This window comes from Amblyomma maculatum, chromosome 4 (assembly GCF_055883805.1).
Source record: "Amblyomma maculatum isolate TAMU_Amacu chromosome 4, ASM5588380v1, whole genome shotgun sequence".
NCBI lineage: Eukaryota > Metazoa > Arthropoda > Arachnida > Ixodida > Ixodidae > Amblyomma > Amblyomma maculatum.
Genome location: NC_139347.1, coordinates 172,543,666 through 172,564,744, shown reverse-complemented (window position 1 = coordinate 172,564,744; position 21,079 = coordinate 172,543,666). Strand labels below are relative to the sequence as shown.

At 45.9% G+C, this 21,079-nt stretch overlaps 1 long non-coding RNA gene across 1 annotated transcript; it reads left to right on the top strand.

The window, feature by feature from the left end:
- The first annotated feature begins 542 nt into the window (after positions 1-542).
- On the top strand, positions 543-20,740 carry LOC146193496 (uncharacterized). The gene is made up of 3 exons (XR_014706465.1): positions 543-687; positions 2,300-2,351; positions 20,463-20,740. It is a non-coding gene; the product is annotated as an uncharacterized LOC146193496 (long non-coding RNA).
- The last annotated feature ends 339 nt before the right edge of the window (positions 20,741-21,079 follow it).

Genomic DNA, 21,079 nt, shown 5'->3' with positions numbered 1-21,079 from the left:
GAACGAGGCGCTACTAAAACAGAGCTAGCGATACTACTACGTTCGCAATAATTGAGCTCGACCATGTGGCTTCACAGTCTCAGCCTCTTTAGTTACTCACAGGCATTTCGGTTAGACAAAGAATTAGGAGGAAGGATGCTTTAAGCGAAGCGATGTGATCTAATATTTCTCTTCGTATTTTAAGCTTCCGAGGTCTTTCATCTAATAGCATGATGTATTCCGGTATTAAACTTCAAATATATTAAAAACAGGGTTAGTCACCATTTCTCATTAACGCTTGCAGGAATAACTTCCGTATTTTATTTTCTTGGTTACCATAATATACTTTGCTGAAGCGTTATATTTGATGCATATTATTGCCATTACTCTGCCGAGTACTATTTTGCATTTCATGACCTTAAGGCATATTGCATATCTTTAAATTCAATGTCTACATCGTGAAGTCGTATGAAATAAAGGCACGAATGTGTCTAATAATGTTTCATGCATGGGCATTGGTTTGTTTTCAAAATTCCAAGAAAACAAGTTTCTGCTGTGACGTCTTTGCATTTTGAATGAACATGTAAGGTGTGTATAAAAGATATGTGGATTCCGTCTCCAACTAAGGGCCCCAAGACTGTTCAGTTGAGTAGAGATGGAACGTGTCACATTTTCTGCAGTACGACTTTCGCTTTTCTTGCTCTTACTGTGAGTATCAAGCTTTTCACGGGACGAAGACGCATTTTGCTTTAATTTTACACTTCCACGTTTTTCGCACGTTTACCTAAACCAGCAAACTAAAAAGGCACTTCTAAAGTGGCGGTGTTTGTTTGTCAAATGGCAGATTAATTTCATTGAGTGAATCATGCACTATCCACTGTAAAAAAGATAATCCAGGATGGTATTGCACGGAAATGTTTATGAAGGATACCTTAACGCTGCAGTCGCAGAAGGAGTAAACAAGCCTACATAAAGCGCCTAAAATGAGCCTGCAGTGTGAGTTTGTAGTTCTCTGAAATCATTAAAGCAGCATAATTTCTTTCTCTGGCCAAATATGTACTTATTTCTAATACCGACAGTAAATAATTGCGAATAACGGTGGCAGAGGTACCTTCTCAGAAAGGCTTCTACCCAGCAACTGCATTATTTTGCGTATTAAATGCTGTTTGAAGGTGAAGGTCACGCATAATGCTTTTATGAGCATGAAACTAAAATACGTGAAGTGTTTTTCCGAAAATTGATATGAATATGCAGGTAGTTTTGATGTTCTATCATATGTATTCGTAAACACGTTTTGCTTAAGCGAAATTATACCTATCAAAACAGGAATGAAATAGCTTCCGAATAGGCAAGCTGTGTTATTGAATGCATCAATAAGAGCTGAGCTTAATATAACAGATTGGGCACGTAAAAGTGCACACAATGTAGTGGCAAAATGCAGCTTAAGAAAAATGGAGCTATAAAACGAATTTCGCACAAACAATGCGTGAGCGGCGCACTTCAGGCAAGATAGCAGAAACAGAACAAATGCTTTTAGTGTTTTTTATCGCAGGCGCGTTTTATCCTCTAAATGTACAGATGTGCTCGTTGTCTGGAGGTCATCTTATCAAAGAGTGTGAAGGACGGACTAGAAAGAAAATAGCGTAAGTGCTTACCAGCAGCGTTGTACATAAGTTGGGTTGTGAAGAGCATGACAGACGTGAGGAATTAATGGGCCCGATGTAGAGAAACATGGAGCAAAATGGTAAGCAGTTGAGCTTACTTAAGCAGGGTGATCTTAACAATCAGCATTGACGACCCCTAGGAGCGAAAGCGACCATAAACCAACAAGCCGAATTGTCTACTTCTGTGCATTATATTGCTTCTACATTGAGCCCTTTCATTTCTCTGGTTTCTCATGCACTTGACAACTTAGGATGTTGCGCCGATGGCGAGTGACTCCTCCCGCATTTCCATAACCATAAATCCGCCCAGAAACCCGTATGTGGCCCATTAGTGCAACTATTTGGTTCTTGACCTCTTTTTCAATCGTTTATCCCCAGACGAGCGGCGTACAATGCCGGGGAAAAGCTTTCGCTCATTTAAATTCGCTGGATACCCATGCGGCGGTGGGAATTGAACCTGGCATTTTAATAAAGCTTCAACTGGGGCACAACGCTGATTGTCACCGCTTGTTTCGTTGTATTTGTTCCCATTCCTTTGCGTTACCTATGCAGACTTGACTGTATTTTGATCTATTGGGCCATACTGCCTCTGCCGTTTTAGAGTTTATGTAGAGTGGATGCCAGAAACTATATCATAGTTTGTTTTGATACTGCAGGACAATCGCCTGGTGCCATCATCACGCAAATGGGGAAGACTGCGCGTATCCGGTAAACATACAATATTTTTAACCTCAACTTCCTGGTTTCAAAATTTCAGAATTACAACAGTTGGTGATTAGCTATCACAAGGGAACTAAAAACACGCACCAATGTATCTAACCGATACGTGTAGAGTAAACACGCGGTTTGTGGTGTGGCCAGGCCTGATCTGAGCATCAGCAGCTGCTTAAGCTCTTTCCGACGCTCGTGAATGCATCACATTTACGTAGTGGCATACGTGGATCATATTGAGTATGATAACAAAGACTTTCACATCCTTTGAAGAAAGCTACCAGGTAACCGTAAATATCAGTTGCTTTTTTATATCAGATAAAGATGATGCAAACATTATAAAGATAGACGCAAAAAGGGTTTTATGAAAGAGGTTGGCGTCTCTATAGAAGTCCCCATTGACTATATTCTATAAAAACAAGGATTGTCGTTCTGTTTAGAAAACATGTGCCCGGTCACATTGAGATGTTCCTACACAGTCATTTACAAGTAGCCTGCCATGTGATACACGAAAAAAAGTTTTATTTGCGCCATCATCGTAAATAGAACAACCCAAAAAGACAAAATGAACTGAGAAGAGGAAGGTTGCGGTGGTGCCATATGTACACAGAAATTCACTTGGCCTCAAAAATGTTGGCAAGAGGTATTGATGCAGCATTGACTACCCCGCTCAGGATGAAGAGGATTTGCCCGGCTATTCAAAGGGAAAGAGAATCGAAGGAGCAAGAATGTGGCGTGAAACATAGAGGCCCATTTGTTGGTGTTGTGGTGTTGTGTACAGGTTCCACTCTCTTATGGAGCCTGTTTATCGGACAAACAGGGCGCTGTATTAACAAAATACTACTGGAACACCGGAACGACTTGGAAAGTGGCAAGGATAAAACATTTCTGGTCTCCCATTGGCATTCCTGTAGAACAGTGAAGAAGGAGAAGCGTACTCCCCTATTTGACCAGGATAGGATTTTGTATCACCACAAAGAAACGTTTGACGAGTGAACTAGTGGAAGCATATTTTATTTCAAGGAACATTAAGTAGGTCAGCAACACTCTATTGCTCTGTCAAGCAAAAATATTTTTTTTGAGTAACGTTTTGTGTAGCAGGGGAACCCAGGGGTTGTTTGACATGAATGCTTTGTTTTTGTCATATTTGTTTTTATCTGGGCCTTGGAGTAAAGGCTTAGGCTGAGTTGTGAGTAAGCGCTGGTCCTGGGGATTCCTTTTATCTTGTCCTGTGCGTAACTGTTCGCGCTGTTTATATTAGCAATAGTCGCAAAAGCCTACCTCTCTCTCTCTCTCAGCACTCTTTCCGCATAAGCGTACCTTATTTAAAAATATGGCACCGTCAGAAAAACGGAACCATCCTGGTGACTCAAGGAGACAGAAAGATAGCAGTATCCTAGTGGGGTCGACGTGAACGACCTCACGCCCTCGGCGGCGAAGGTCGGTAGAAGTGGCTAGCGGTTCAGCTAGATAATTTACGAGAGACGTCTGTTGTAGCACACGATAGTGTCCGTGACACATGGCGATAAGCTTGCTGGACAGACCAGGTGGTGTCGATTAGACCCAGAGCCATACGTAAGCACCAGGAAAGAACTTGTGGGCAGAATGGCTGCTGTCGCTATGCGCTTGCTTCTGGGCTTGCTCTTCAGATGCAACCGAAAGAACTTACTGGCTGAATTGTTCAGCATGCCTGGCAGCTGCTGAAAGCGGGATCAGATATCAGGATGGTAAGGGAGAATGGTGTCTAGGGAAGACGAAGGTTCTCGGGCATACAAAAAATGGTGAGAATGGGATAGCTGCTTGAACAGTGATGCTGTAGACAAATGTTAGATATGGCAGAATTTTGTCCCAATCTCAGTGAGCGGAGGCTATGTGCTAAGACATGTCACCCAGTGGTTTATTGGAGCGCTCTGTGAGGCCGTTGTTTTGAGGGTGGTAAGCGCAGGCAACCCGGTGGATTATCTGACATGAGTGTAGAAGCGCCTCATTATTCGGAGGTAAGAAAGATAAGCTTCGATCACTTACAAGTTGATGGGGTCCCCATGCCGCAGAATGAAGTGGTGAAGAAGAAAGGGTGACATTGGGTGTGTTAGCATCCGGAAGTGCTTCTGTTTCCGCGTAGATAGTAAGGTTATCGATGACCACGACAATCTAATGGTAACCTGTTGGTGCGTGCGGCAGAGGTCCACATTATTCGATGCCGATTCGATCAAAGGTTCGATCTGGGCACGGAAGAGGCTGTTGTGGGGCCGGCTGATGGTGGGAAGGAGGCTTGTGATGCTGGCAATCCATGCACGAGCCCACATACCTCCTGACGAAGGTATACACACCACGCCAGTAATAGTGGTGTCGAAACCGTTCATAAGAGTGGAATGCATCCAAATGGCCACAACGGGCGTCATTATGGTAAGTTGCGCAGATTTCCTTGCGGAAGTGGTCAAGAATGACCAGCAACTTGCGACCATGGTGTCGAGAGAGGTCGGTCATGAATGGCGAAATGCTGCGCATTTGAGAACAAAATGCGCGAGCGGCCGACTAAAAGGACAAGTTCGTGAGGAGATCGATGAGCGATGCCAGCCACGGGTTCTTGCTATGTTACGATGACATGTTGTCGGTGGGCAAGAAAGACAAGGTTGAGTTGAAGGCAGAGGGCAACGGAACGTCAGACAGCACAGCTGAGTGAAATAAAGCGTCTTCGTCTGAATATTGCGCCCTGTGCGACAGATCACTCGGATATCATACTATTGTATAAGCCGCAGCGACCAGCAGGCGATACGGCTGGCGGGACCGTTCAGTGAAGACGACCAGTACAAAGCGTGGTGGTCTGTAATAACATCGATTGGGCTCTTCTACCAGCTTGGCCGAAATATCTGAAGTGCCCAAAGGCCAAGCATTTCTTTTCTGCCATCGAGTAAATTGTCTGTGCCTTGATCAACGTTCGATATGCGTTGCCAGAAAGTATTTATCAACACCGGGTTTGTGTTGGGCAGGGACATCCCCGAGGCCGGCGTCGCTAAAATCAGTGTGCGCATTGATAGGAGCAGCCGGATCAAAATGGCGCAATGCAAGGAGTGAGGTAAGTATTTTACGCAATTTTTTGAAGGCAGTATCGCAAGCCGGCGACCAGTCAGAAAGATCGTTATGAGCGTCAAGAAGTCTCGTCAGAGGGGCAATGATGGTCGCAAAGTTCAGAAAAAAAACGCCTAAAACACAAACACAAGCCTATAAAGCTCCGTAGCTGCTTGATAGAAGTACGTTTCGGTAACGCAGCGACAGCTCGGAGTATAGATGGATCAGGAAGGACACCATATTTTGACACTGAAGTCTCTAAAATTTTGAGTTGGCGAGCGATTAAATGGCACTTTTTTAGACTGAGCTGCAGTCTGGTGTCCCTAGGACATTTCATGAAAAACTGAAGGTGAGTCAAGTGAATAGCGAAGTGTAATGAAAATGCAGCGATATCATCTAAGTAGCTTCAAGTAGCGGAGGATATTGTCTCTCATGAGTTCAAAGGTGGCGGGCACGTTACACAAACCAAACTACAGGACGTTGAACTGATAGTGCCCGTCTGGAGTGAAAATATCGCCTTCTGCCGATCATTCTTAGCCATTGGAACTTGCCAGTAGCCAAACTGTGAATTGATTTAGGAGAAAACTTGCCCCCTATGTAGAGTTCAGCATACTGTCTATGCGGGGTAGAAGATAGATGTCCTTTTATGTAATCACATTCAGGCGGCGGTAGTCCACACAAAATCAAATAGACCCGTCTTCTCGACTAAAACGACCGGCGACGCCCAGGGGCTACTGGAGGCCTGAATGACACCACTTCTGAGCATCTCGTTGACGTGCTCATCAAGCATGCGCGCTCCGAGGCTACGTCACGATAAGGAAGTTGACTTATTGGGGCGTGCGTACAGTGTAAATGTGATGGGCCACAGCTGACGTCCAACCCAAACATCGCTACTGAATGTCAAAAGAAAAGCAGAATCGGTTCAGCATGTCGAGGAGCTTGGTGCGTTGGTCAGGAGATAAAGCACTGTCAACGGCTTCGTCAAAGATAGCCGGAATCAATAATGGGGACGAGGAAAGAGGTGGGCTAAGGGCACAGAGGCTACCGGAGGTTCTATCCACATAGGCTGAAAGAGGTAGAGTTACAGCAATAAATATCTGAAACGAAGACGTTCGGCGTGCCCACCACACTAACAAGGGCGCCGAGTGGGTTAAAATAATCGATACTGGTGGCTAGTTCGGTACTGCCGCTTGGTACACTAAGGATGGCGCAGGGCAGTGCAAGTTATATTCGCGAGACAAAAAGGAAGATGGTATTGTGATCGAACGAGCTGCGGAGACAGCCGCGTCGGATCTTAAGAACGGCGACAACGGATCGAGACTGGAAGCAGGCGCCTCGGACCACCCAAGCAAGAGCTGGGGATTGTCCGGATGTGAGCGACCAGCATCGGCGATGGTGAGACGCCCTTGAATGCACCTGACACGGGCCAGCCGAACGGAGCAGATCGTCACCCGGCGGCAAGTACCTTGTTGGGTACCGCCAACAAGTCGGCGACCGGACAAAGGAGAGGAAATGACCAACGTCCGGTCCCTTCAAGTGTGGAACGCCGGTACGGAGAGCGGGACCGCATTCTTCCTTTTCGTCCCATGGTCGGCCAATAGGACAGCTTTCGGCTAGTTTGCCTCTTTGAGTGCTTGCCGCCCACGTCGGGACTGATACCCCCAGGTGCAAGAACGCACAGCGACCACCAGCTCATGACATCTTGCCGTCTGGTCGACCACCTCCTCACCTTGAAGCCAGGACAAGTAAAAGAGGTGTGCGAGTGTGTGAGAGTGTGGAGCAATGAGGTGACGGAAGCCACTCCCTCGAATTCTGGCCCGCCCCTCATCTAAGGAACATAGGAAATCGACCCTATATAAAGTCGCGACAAGTGTGCTTCGTGCGTCGTAAAAAGGAGTCTCCTCCACTAGTCAGTCTCCGACTAACCAAACGCTACCATGTAATTATTGTATATAAAGTTCTCCATCTCGCGTAAAGTTCGTTTCCTACACCCCGTCCTTGTTCCTGCCTCGACAAATTAACCGGCCCTACCACACGCATCCTGAGTAATGAGAACTGGATAGCAGCTGTGAGATGGTCTGCGTGGTGTCCTTTCTTCGGTTTGGTGAGTGTGTCGCCTTCTGTCCTTAAGTTTTGCCAGGCTTAACTTAAGGTGTTCGTCCTGGTAAGAAAACTTGGTTGTAGAGGTCTGTTCGATTTTGAACCCTGCTTTACACCAACTTCCTTCTGAGAGACTTGTCACAAATAAGGGCAGTCATGGATAGAAGAAATCTGCGAATAACGGAGTTAACTGTGATATATGAGGGTATGAGGATGGATTGTGGTAAAAGAGAAAAAAACAAAATTGACAGCGCGATTGAAACCAACGGTTATGAAGACCAGAGTATTGTGAAATGCTGGGGTGAGATGAACCGAAAAGCGCAGGAGGAAATTGAGGAACGAAAAAGAAAAGAAATAGAGGGAACAAACGAAAGAGGAAATGGAGCTAGAGACAAATCGATTGGAGGTGAGACGAGCGGAAGCACGGGCAGAAGTGGCGAAAGCGGACAGGGCAGCTGCTGGGAGCCGTCAGACGTCGAAGCCGCCTAAAACAAGACCTATTTTTCAGCTGTACAATACGTAAAAATGTACTTCGAACGCATATGTGAGAAAAATGAAATTCTTCGTTCCTCCTGGCCCCAGCACCTCTTGAACATTTATCCGTGCCAGGCGGCCAACGGGCTTGCTCTGCTTACCAAGGAGGAGACGGACGATCACGATAAAGTAAAAGCAACTTTTCACAAAAAGTATCTCCTCTCAGCCGAAGCCCTCTGTCGGCGGTTCAGAGTCTTCTGAATCTTTTCCGGATTTGGCTTTGCTTACTATCTCAAGGCAAATCTTATTGAATAGCTCAAGGCCCCTGAGGTTAAAAAGGTCGTCGACCAGATCTGTTTAGAACAATTTTATGAATGTCCGAATGAGTAAATGCTGCTGTGGGTGAAAGACAGGCCGGAGAAGAAAATCTTGGAAAGCGCCGCCGAACTCGCAGAAGAGTTTCAAGTCAGATGTGACGCAGGGAGAGAGGGCGCGCGGGCAGTCTAAAACCTCACAAATATTTCGCGAGGCATCCATCGCGGAGCGAGAGCCTGGTATCTCCCACACGGAGAGGGAAAGGGACAAGACACGGCGACCTCGAAAATGGCGCAGCTTTGAGAAATGACGTTTACAAAGAAAGAAGGGAGAAGAACCGTGATATAATCTTTGAGCCGTGGAAACCGGCCGCTTGCTTTCGCTGTAAGGAACCGGGCACATCGTGAGCAGCTGTCGAAGGGCAAAGGTACTTTTTTCGCTCGCAACCCTAGACGAGGAAAACATGCTCTTGTTGACGCCGTACATGCGTGAAATGACCGTAAAAGGGAAACATTGTCATGTTCTGCGCGACCCCGCCGCTACGATGGATATGGTGCACCCCGCGCTCGTTTCCCCACAGGATTTTACCGGTGAGTGCGCGTGTGTTAGACAGGTGGCGCAGGCAGACAGCATTTGCCTGTCTGTTGCACGCATCAAAATTGAGAGTTCGTTTTGGGGTTCTGCATACAGAAGCGGCGGTGTCAGTGACTTTGCCAGAGCAGTGCCCGTATCTTTTTTCTAACCGCTCAGAGGGCCAGCTAAAGAAAAGGAGCTTGAGCTACGGGGACTATTCTGTGCAGGTGCTTAGGTGTACTTAAGCCCGCGAAATCACAGCGCAGTTAGATGATTCGGATGAAGGTAAAGAGCATGCACTCTGCGAGAGAAATTCTGACGTACATGCCTCGGCGTTTCCTTTCAAGAATGTGATGCCTTCTGCGCCGCTTAGTGAGTCCAGTGAGGAATTTGAAACCTCTTGGTTGCCTCCGCCATTGGACGGCTTCTCTGACCTTATGAGGGTGCACCGAGATCCTATAGCGGTTGAGCAGGCGAGCGATGACACTCTCGAAAAGGAAGTGTCAGGTCAGTGAAGGATCGGCGAGAAAGAAAATTGTTCTGAAGGAGCGCGTAGGAATGTTCTACAGGCAGTACTAAGACGCCAAACGAGTGCACTACGAGCAGCCAGTGGCGCTACAGAACTTTCAGGAATTATCCTAAAGCTGTGTCAAAGGAAGCGGCTGGTCCGGTAATCTTGGCTTCAAGAAAACAAAGGCTCTGCTGTTGAGAGAATGTTATTAGCCTTGGAGTTTTAGGAATCTTGAGTGGTTTATGCAGACACGTGACACTTGTCAAAGGGTGGGAAAATCACAGAATAAATAGAAGGCACCTCTGAAGCTCGTGCCACTGATCAGTGAGCCGTTCTAGCGCCTTGTGGTAGATGTTGTTGGTCCACCACTTGCGATCGCTTCGGGCTATTTTCACATCCTAACGATCATCTGCCCAGCGACGAAGTTTCCTGAGGCGATTCCCTGAAGGAGTTGAACTCTGCAGGAATTGTGGATGGTCTAATAAAGGGGTTTCCTTTGGTGGGTTTCCCCGCTGAGCTGCAAAGCTACCGAGGCAATGCTTACACGAGTGCGGTCACTAGCACCTTCCTAGAAAAATGCGGCATTTGCATACTACACAGCTCTGTAAGGCACCCTCAGAATAACAGCATAGAGGCGTACCATTCAGTGATCGAAAGAGTCCTCAGGGCATTGTGCTACGAACATCGCAGAGACTGGGGAGAGTGTTTGCCGGCTACCTTGGTTGCACTGCGCTCGGTGCCGCATGGAGCGACAGGGGTTAGTCCACCTGAACTGGTATGCGGTCGATTGCTCATGTCACCCCTTCGCAAGCTACGCGAATCCTGGGAGGGGCAGGGCGGCGACCCCAATGTTCTCGAATATGTAATTCACCTGCTAGAATGGCTTCAGTCTTGCAGAAAACTTGTCGAAGCTAACGTGAGATCGACCCAAAAGAAAGCGAAACTCCGTAACGACCGTGGCGCGCGGCAGCGATCGTTTTTGGCAGAAGACAAGGTAATCCTGCTGGCCGCGTCCAAAGCAAACAAGCTTGATCATCATCATCACCATCATCATAATCATCATCATCATCATCATCAGCCTGATTATACCCACTGCAGGGCGAAGGCCTCTCCCATATTTCTCCACCTAACCCGGTTCTGTGCCAGCTGCATCCACTTGACCCCTGCGAACTTCTTAATCTCATCCGCCCACCTAACTTTCTGCCGCCCCCTGCTACGCTTTCCTTCCCTTGGAATCCAGTTTGTTACCCTCAGCCACCATCGGTTATCCTCTCTTCGCACTACATGTCCTGCCCATGTCCATTTCTTCTTCTTAATTTCCACTAGAATGTAGGTAACTTGAGTTATTTCTCTGACCCACTTTGCACGCTTTCTATCTCTTAATGTTACCCCTACCATTTTTCGTTCTATAGCCCTCTGGGTTGTCCTCAACTTAAGTAGAACTCTCTTGGTTAGCCTCCACGTTTCAGCCCCATAGGTGAGTACAGGCCAGATGCAACTATTGTATACTTTCCTCTTGAGCGATACCGGTAAGCTGCTAGTCATAATCTGCGAGTGCTTGCCAAATGCGCTCCATCCCAATCTTATCCTTCTTGTTATTTCCTTTTCATGGTCCGGATCTGCGGTTACTACCTGTCCTAAGTAGACATATTCGCCTACTACTTCCAGTATTTCGCTACCTAATGTAAACTGCTGTTCCTTCCCGAGGCTGTTGATAGGGTTGATAGGGTTGTGAATAAAATTTTGGAAGCCAACTATGTGGTAAAGATGTCCGGTAGGCAAAAAGGGTAAAAATTTACCACTGCAATATCATGAAGCCGTATCGATAAAGGGAGGCGGTCGTTCAGCTATCCTGAATGCACTCAAAGAGGCAGAGACCGATTTTGTATTTCCCGTTAGGGGTACAACCACTTTTAATGGGGTTCTTAAGGGTGTACCTAGTGATTGAGATGTCGTCCTGCAGTAGCATAATTTTTGAAGTGCGCTACCGTAGGGGCAAGGGAAACGGCAATGTTGACGGTATCAGCCAAGAATGTTTCCTCGGGCCAAACAGATACCGTCCACGCGCTCCTCTGAGTGTACCTTTCATGCCTAAAGGGGTCTATTTTCTTGGCCATATTCCTTTCAGACTTTTTTTTCTTTAACAACACTTAATCATATAGATTAGTATATGCCTAGTTTAGTTTTACGATGTAAATTTATCTCTCTATATTCATGTTATCAGCTGTTGTCCGGAGATCACGACGGCAGCTGCGGTCCTTATTTGTTACCAAAATTTATCCAAAAGTGCAAGGACTGGCTAAATAAATCGTCCGCGTAGGTCTGGTCAGCACCTCTTTTCACAGGACGCCCGTAGAGTGACCAGAAAGGGGAGGCAATTTTTGGGCCTATAGTTGGGCCTATTCTTGAGCCTTTGGTCGCCTGGCACAGCTAAGCAGATGGCGGTGCTTCTGCCTCGGCGGGTGGGGGGGTTGTGCAAACATCAACAATGATGCCCTACTTGAGACTTTTGGCCTGCAAGCATCTCACTTCTGGATAAAAGAGGGAACCGGAGACCAGCCCAGCTTATGCAACCTCTTTAGAGGAGATACTTAGTGGCTCGATGTGCAGTGCAGAGTCGGTGCGTTGTGAAACTCCAGAAAGCGGCAGGGCAACGTTTTGTAGTAAGCGACAAAGTCGAGATTCAATAACGGACACAGCAGCACCACTGTCTATAAGCGCAAGGGTACAAACATTTTCAAAGGCAGTTCAATTAAATTGTACGGTGTGGAACCATGAATTTCAGTGGTCGACGAAAGTGCAGTTCTTGTTTGCGGAAGTACGCCTAGTGGTTTTCCGGCGAAGGTGAGCCAGGATTGCGACAAAACAGCGACTGCGAGCGAAGACGCGAAGAGGTTGAGCGGTGCGCAGGCAAGAACTGGTAACATTGGGATGAGGGTTGGCGTGGGCCTCAGTGATGGGGCGACAGATGAGCATAGGTTGCCAGGCTCCGTTTGGCAGTGAAGGAAATACGCAAGCTGGGGCGAATCCTACGTAGGAGGGGGTGTTCATGCGGCGACTTCCGCGTAAGATAGTGGAGTGCGTCCTGATGTCGGGACAGCGTCAGCATGAGTGAGCGGAGTTGTATACGGAGTTGGTTGGCCAGCAGACGGAAGTGATTTGGCAACATGTTCCTTAATAACCTGAGGTATTGTTGGACCTAGGTGTTAGGTGGTTGCGGAATGTTTGGAAGTAGGGACTATTGCCAGCAATCTCTTCCCGCACGAGGTCTGATCACTTGAATTATTGTGTAGCGGAATGTGGCATCAAAGACGCTATTGTGGCTTCAAGTTGTCGAACGACAACCCGTTGGCGACGAAGGTCTTTGTAACTTTGGCACATGGTGACCACATCAGTTACAGTACGGAGACGATTGGCCAAAAGCATTTGGGATGCGCCTTGGTTGATTTCGTTCATGACGAGGCGAGTCTTGCAGGTTTTAGGCATTGATGCAATGACACGATGTCACAAATGTAAAACGTCCTCGATGTAGCTGGCGAACATTTCTTCTGTTTGCTGAACCCCTACAACGGTGCCCTTGAATTGACTGATCCAGCTACCAGGGCCCGTGGTTGGTACGGGCTATGCAACCGGGTGTGTTCTCGAGGGGTCCAAGATTCGCCCTCCCCCCCTTCTCCCCGTTAGGTTTTCTCCTGTCTCTGGGTCGGTGCCCGAGTGCGCCCGGTGGATGAATGGCATTCCAGCGAGGGGGGGGGGGGGGCGTATTGGAAGACTCTTGGTGCTCTTGCTGACCTGGCCAGGGAGAAACAAATGGGAGTCAGGCCTATCAGGATCATATGGCACAAACTCTTTCTCCCCGTTTCCTATCTAAACGCCCATAACCTATTCCTCAGCCAAAATCCCAGTTCTTTTATATCATCCCGCACCGCTGCTTCTAGGGGAGATCAGAAGAGTCTCACCGGGTTCTCTCCCCGGTAGTGGGTTACTATAGGAGCAGATCACATATATTTATTAACTTCCTTACGAAATAGTTTCTTCGTTTGGACCTGTTCTTTTATATCTATCATTGAAAAATCTTTCTCTACCCGTTATACATATGTGGTACGGGCGGTGTCTGTCTATGACCTCCAACATACTGTCTGCTGCACCCGCTCGCGCAAACGACCTTCAGCGCGCAGCTTGTGGTTCGCTGGCGACCGAAGACATCAACGAAGTGAGATTTGAAGGAGGCCAAAGTTGGGACGTCAACCTTGGGATATCTTTATTGGCGTACCATAAAATGGCTACTTCCCTAACATAGGAGAGTACGTTATGGAGTTTAAAGACGTCATACTATTTATTGTCGGCGTTTACGCGTTCCACAACCAAAGCCAGTTTTCAACGTCTTGTTCGTCAGTGCAATTGAAGATCGGTGAGTCCCGCTGGCGAAGGACCTCGGAGCGTAGAACTGAAGGGGCCGAGGACGCGAGGATGTATAGGTGCTGTAGTCAATCATCGTAACAGGATTACAGTGGCTGCGGAGCTCCAGCACGAGGAAAGGGAATATAAACACCTGAGACAAGTGTTAAGCAGGGGGTCGGGCTAGTAGCGGGTAGGACTAAGCGGTGGTGGTTTATCTTGACGACATCTAGCCCGCAATAATACTTCTTATTTTTCTCTCTCAGCAATCTGTCCTCACAAACATTACTTCAATAAATGCAAAGCTGCATTAGGGGCTAGTTGGTTATATAGTTCAAAACACTTGCGCGCTACGCAATACACACACACACGCACACACGCACACACACACACACACACACACACACACGCACACACACACACACACACACACACACACACACACACACACACACACACACACACACACACACACACACACACACACACACACACACACACACACACACACACACACACACACACACAAGAAAGCAGGAAACACGTACACAAGACAAGCGCCCCATGGGCGCGCTTGTCGTGTGTACGTGTTTCCATGTTTCCTGTGTGTCTAAGCATAGCGTAGCGCGCAAACTTCCTAAATTTTTGTTTTCATTACATAGCCATCATCATCATCACCAGCAGCCTTACTATACCCACTGCAGGGCGAAGGCCTCTCCCATATTTCTCCAATTTACCCGGTTCTGTGCTAGTTGCATCCACTTGACCCCTGCGAACTTCTTAACCTCATCCGCCACCTCACTTTCTGCCGCCCCCTGCTACGATTTCCTTCCCTTGGAATCCAGTGTTACCCTAAGCGAACATCGGTTATCCTCTCCTCGCCCTACATGTCCTGCCCATGTCCGTTTCTTCTTCTTAATTTCCACTAGAATGTCGGTAACTTGAGTTATTTCTCTGACCCACTCTGCACGCTTTCTATCTCTTAATGTTACCCCCACCATTTTTCGTTCCATAGCCCTGTGGGTTGTCCTCAACTTAAGTAGAACTCGCTTGGTTAGCCTCGACGTTACAGCCCAATAGGTGAGTACAGGCAAGATGCAACTGTTGTATACTTTCCTCTTGAGCGATAGGTACCAGTAAGCTGCTAGTCTTAAACTGCGAGTGCTTGCCAAATGTGCTCTATCCCAATCTTATTCTTCTTGTTATTTCCTTTTCATGGTCCGGATCTGCGGTTACTACCTTTCCTAAGTAGACATATTCGCCCACTACTTCCAGTACTTCGCTGCCTAACGTAAACTGCTGTTCCTTACCGAGGCTGTTAAATATTACCTTAGTCTTCTGCATATTGATTTTTAAGCCTACCTTTCTACTTTTTCTGTCTAGGTCATCAATCATTATTAGCAGTTCATCCCCCGAGTTACTTAGCAAGGCAATGCCATCAGGAATTCGCAAATTACTGATGTATTCTCCGTCTACTCTCATCCCTAACTGCTCCCATTCCAAGTCTCTGAATACTTCCTCTAAGCAAGCTGTGAATAGTAGTGGGGAGATCGTGTCTCCTTGACTAACACCTTTCTTTATAGGAATTTTGTTACTTTCTTTATGCAGAACTATGGTTGCTGTGCAATCGCTTATATATCTCCCAGTACTTTCACGTACGGCTCGTCTACCCCCTGATTTCGCAATGCCTGCATCACCGCCAACGTTTCAACATAGTAAAATGCGTTTTCGTAGTCAATGAATGCTATGTATAAGGGCTGCTTATATTCTGAACATTTTTCTATCACCTGGTTGATGGTATGACTATCATCGATAGTAGAGTATCGTTTCCGTAAACCTGCTTGATCCTTTGCTTGATTGCAGTATAAGGTGGTCATGATTCTATTAGCAATTTGCTTAGTAAATACCCTATACGTATTTGACAGTATTCTATTTGGTCTGTAATTTTTAAGGTCCTCAGAGTCCCCTTTGTTATGAATGAAGATAATGTTTTGCATTCTTCCATGGTTCCGGTAGCGTAGATGACACCAGGCACTGCGTATACGATGTGGCCAGTTTTTCTAGAACGATATCGCCCCCGTCCTTTAAATAATCTGTAGTTATCTGATCCTCTCCAGCGGATTTCCTTTTTTTCATAGTTTCTAATGCTTTCTTGACCTCGTCCTTCGTCACTGGTGGAACGTCTGACTGTTTTTCCTTAGCGGCAATCTCATTACGGTCCTGACTACTTTGGCTGCTGTAGAGATCTGTAAAGAACTCCTCGGCTACCTTGACTATCTTGTCCATATTAGTGATGACGTTGCCCGCCTTGTCCCTTATCGCATACATCTGGGTTTTGCCTATGCCCAATTTCTTTACCGCTTTAAGGCTTCCCCCGTTCTTTACAGCATGCTCAATTTTCGCCATGTTATACTTCCAAATATCGGCCACCTTGCGCTTATTGATTAGCTTTGATATATCGGCCAATTCTATCTGGTCTGTTGGATTGAAATCTTTCATACTATGGCGTTTCTTAAATCTTTCGTCTCCTTAGACAGCTTACCGCTATCCTCTCTAACTGTCACACCGCCTACTTCTACAGTGTACTCAGTAATGATATCTCTGAAATTATTGTTAATTGCTTCTAGGGTAATGTCGCCATCCTCGGTTAGAGCTGAATATTCTGTAGCTAGATCCTGAACTCTTCTGCTCTCCCCCTCACCGCTAATTCGTTGATGGTTTCTTAATTACCACCGTACGCTGGAGCATCTAGATGGACGCCCATTGAGTGAAATTAAGATTTTAGGCCCCTGGCCACGGCGATCGTCTACGCTGAAGGCCTTCCAAGCACTGCTCCGCTTTATGAGATGCACAGGCCTAATCTAAAGACTATGAGTGTGCTGTGACATGACTGTGACGTGATGTGATGTGGCGTGTCTGTTATGTGACTGCACTAACTTCAACTATCCCTCTCTCACAACTTTTATATCCACTTATCCCCTTCCCCCAGTGCAGGGTATCAAACCGTTTGCTTTTACTGGTTAACCTGCCTGCCTTTCCTCCTCCTCCTTTCTTCCTTCTTTTCTAACTAATCTGTTGCGTTCCTTCTTCAGATTTAGGCTAATTCGAGACGTCACCATCCTGTGGTCACTGCATCGCACTTTCCTGATTACCTCTACATCTTGCATAACGGCGGGGGTTGAACACAAATGAAGTCAATTTCATTTTTAGTCTCCCCGTTAGGAGTTTTCCATGTCCATTTCTGGTGCTTCCGTTTGCTGAAGAAAGTATTCATGATTCCTAACTTATTGCGCTCTGCAAACTCAATTATAGTCACTCCCCCCTGCTATTCCTAGAACCAATGCCATAGTCACCTACTGCCTGGTCTCCTGCCTGCTGTTTCCCTACCTTGGCATTGAAGTCGCCCATTAGTACATTATACTGCGTCTTTACTTTTCGCAATGCCGATTATACATCTTCGTAGAAGCATTCAACTGCCTGGTGATCATAAATACAAGTGGATGCATAAGCCTGTACAACCTTAGTTTATAGCGCTTATTAAGCCTAAATACGATGCCTGCCACCCTCTCATTTATGCTATAGAATTCATCTATCGGGTCTTGAATATTTGGGGGCTGGGATTTAAAAAATTCCTGTGCAAAATCTACTAACCCATTCGAGCTGAAATAACGTTCGCAAAGTAGCAAAACATAGTCTACGTTATCTGATAAGTGATTCAACATCGGTACTTGCCTAGATTTCTCGAAATCGAGAAAAGACTGCTCTCGGTAGCGTGCACCATTTTCGCAGAAGACAGTCGAAAAGCTATTTTAACATGATGCGCCATCTGTCGAGCAGTGAGACAAGCTCCATCCCGGCCGTTGGCGCGCTTGCCTCGCTGCCCGACAGATGACGCACCATGTTAAAATAGCTTTTCGACTCTCTTCTGCGAAAATTGTGCACGCCGCCGCGAGCAGTTTTTTCTCGATTTCGGAAAATCTAGGGAAGTACCGATGTTGAATCACTTATCAGATAAAGTAGACGATATTTTGCTACTTTGTGAATGTTATTTCAGCTCGAATAGTGTAGTAGATTTTGCATAGGAATGTTTTAAATTCCAGCCCCCAAATATTCAAAGCCCTGTATATTGCCTGCTATATACCTATTGACAAGGAAACCTACTCCTAGTTCACGCCTCTCCGGTGAACCTCGATGACACAGTACATGCAAATCCTTCAGTACAGTATATGCCTCATTCGGCCTACTAATCTCACTAAGCCCTATTACATCCGAGTTCATACCCTCTAGTTCCTCTAACAGCCACTGCTAAACCAGCTTCACTAGCTACGGTTCTAGCGGTAAACGTTGCCAGGGTCGGTTTCCAATGGCGGCCTGTCCAGCGGAGCCAGGTATTCTTAGCACCCCCTGCTGCGTCACAGGTCTGACCGCCGCCGTGGTCAGTTGTTCCGCAGCCACTGGTGACTGAGGCCGGGGTTTTACGGAACTAATCATGAGAGGCTGCGGCCAATTACTGCACCAGGGTGGCTAACTCCTGTTCTGGTGATGGCAGTGCGTTTCCGGGGCTGTTCACCGGCATCAGGTCGCACCCCAAACCTGTTTATGCAATTCCATCGACACGCTGACTTTTTTTTTCCGGTGGGAAATTGCGTGGTACGATGTTTGAACCCCGGTCCTCTTGCATGCGAGGCGGATGTTCTACCGCTACCATTACATAACCATTCGTTCATAAACGCTACAAGTACGCGAAAGACAAAGAGCTAATTGCAAGGCAAACGCATAATTCTAAAATGAGTGATTTGTTTTAATATTCCATCGAACAGCAAGTAAGAGGTACTTTTAATGCTCAGTTGGAAGGAAAAAAGCATTATTCATTGTTAAGCGCGACCGCAACAATTTTACTGTTTCTGGCCTCTTATTAGAAATCATTTCACTACTGCTGCAACATGCGTCTGCCTTTGATGTTACAAATTATTTGCGATAATCATTTTTACCTCGTCTCATTATTGCGCCGCCTTGCTAATATATTTCGATGCTAGTCTAATCAAGCTTTTGTTTCTATACTGAGGCCATCGATAACTAGGCAGCATGTAAATTATTAATTGCTCAGATGGTCAGAATGTACTTACTATGGTTAAAATAAAATAAATGATTGGAATGCTTTGCTGAATGGCGTTTATAAATAGTTCAGAAAGATTTTAAATGCATAAATCATTGAATCAATTTTCTATCCTCGCTATACTCAGCATGCGACCCCACTCCTCCATATGTCGTTTGACTTATTTGTTTTAACAACTTGGTATACTGAAGTAGTGGCAACGGGAGTGATAACAGCTTGATTACTAAACAGATTCAGTAAATAGTGCTTCAACAGTTGCACTGGCTTGTTTGTTTTCGGTGTTCTGAAGCTTTCGCCATTTCGTGCATTACCATTATTTCACAAATCGAAGTTTACGGAAAAAAAGGTAACTTCCGAGCTATTCGCTTATAGACGCGGTGAAAAACATGTGAGCCATCACTATTTCGTACCCGAAGCATAGCTTCAATTTAAGGTGTTTCTGCTTTATAATTATTGACATTAAATTTTTATGCCATACCGAAACCTCAAATATTTGGTCATAACCAAGAAAGCAAACTGGTTATATATATTTTAAGAAATTACCCATTGAAGACGAGGCGTATACTGCTGTTTTCATGAACGTCCTCCCAAAAGCAAGCATTAAACTACAACGGGAATAAAACAGCTTGCTCACAGAGATTATAGTTAGAACAAAAACTGTGCCCAGTCAAAGGCACTGACACCAGGCAGTCTCTCTACCAAAGTCCCTAACCACGATTGTCAATAAATGTGACGGCAAGGACAGAACTAAACGATTGCCTTTTCGGAGTGAGACGTGGTTTGTTGTACTTTGAAAGAAATACGTATTAGAAATGTAATTTCTAATACGGATTTCGTTGTTCATAACATTCGTCTCAGAGACTATCCACGGCTACAAAAAGTAGCTAAGGCTAACTAGGTTAGCTGAAAACTTGTCCTGGTCAAGGGCTCGAACCCAGAGCACTTTGCCCTTTGTTGACACAAAGACTTCAAGCAGCTCGAAACTCTTGCGATGAAACTTTTTCTACTGGACCAAAGCTTTCTTGCGTAGCTTCTAGTGGATTTTACAGATAACGTAAGTCATTTTTCGCCATGTGACACTAGTGCAATTTGTATCTAGCCACTGCAACGAAGGCAGAGCACGCTAGCCGGTCCGGGGCGTCTGCTTCGGAGTGACTCGTCTTCATTGCATCACTCATACCACAGGCACTCAAATTGATATTTGCGCCATAAACTGCTCGCATTGTGTGTGTGCTAATTGTGTGGTGAAAATTCGTAAAACAAACTAATATAGTAACATTTTTCGCAAGATAAAAATGTTCGAAATGTCTTATGTTTTAAAACGTTTACTAAAATTTACGAAAGCAAAGCCGGAGTTAGCATTAATAAAGTGCTCGTTTGTCCACCTACATGACGAACATTGCCTTACTACATACATTGCTAATTGGCTTGTATTCTTATTGAAACAGGAATTAAAATAAAGTATTTTTTACCCTCATGTTCCAGAGGACACTAATATTTTCCTGAAACATACAATGACAAATATATATATTGCTTTTCTTTTCTTTTTAAGTCATGCGCACCTTCAAAGGCCGAAAATTCACCTGAAGGTGCACCACAAGTGCCAGAAGCTTTATTGGAGCGATCTGGAAGTCGTCCTCCTCCAAACCCACCAAACCCTCCGTTTCCACCACCGCGAGTAGGAATTCGCCGGCCACCTCCACCGCCTCCTCCGAGAGGTTAAAGGTCAATAATGACCTTTCTAACCCGCGCTTTAAAAGGGCCGCAAAATTGGAGGTTGATTATGTTTGGGCACGCAATAAAGAAAGAAAAAATCATTCACTACTCTCACATCCTACTCCGAAGTGTTTTGTATTTTCTCGTGCCGCAGCTCAAGAAAAACAGGTATTTTTGTTGAATGGCCAGTAAAAATAATCGTGACAAATCACGCAGATGTCTAGCACGAAATAAGGGTGGAAGGAGGGAGCCTCAAACTGCAAGTCGAGCCAACATTTCAAAACGTGGATTTGTCTTCTTTGGGTGAAGAAACGTCAACTTCTCGAAACGTTAGCTCGACTTGTAAACTGAGCCTCCCCTCCCTTACCTTTGCTCAGAGCTCTTTCGTAAAATGTAGCCATTTTCTTTCTGTCGTTCTACAATGATGAAGTTGACAAGGTGAATGAAACAAGA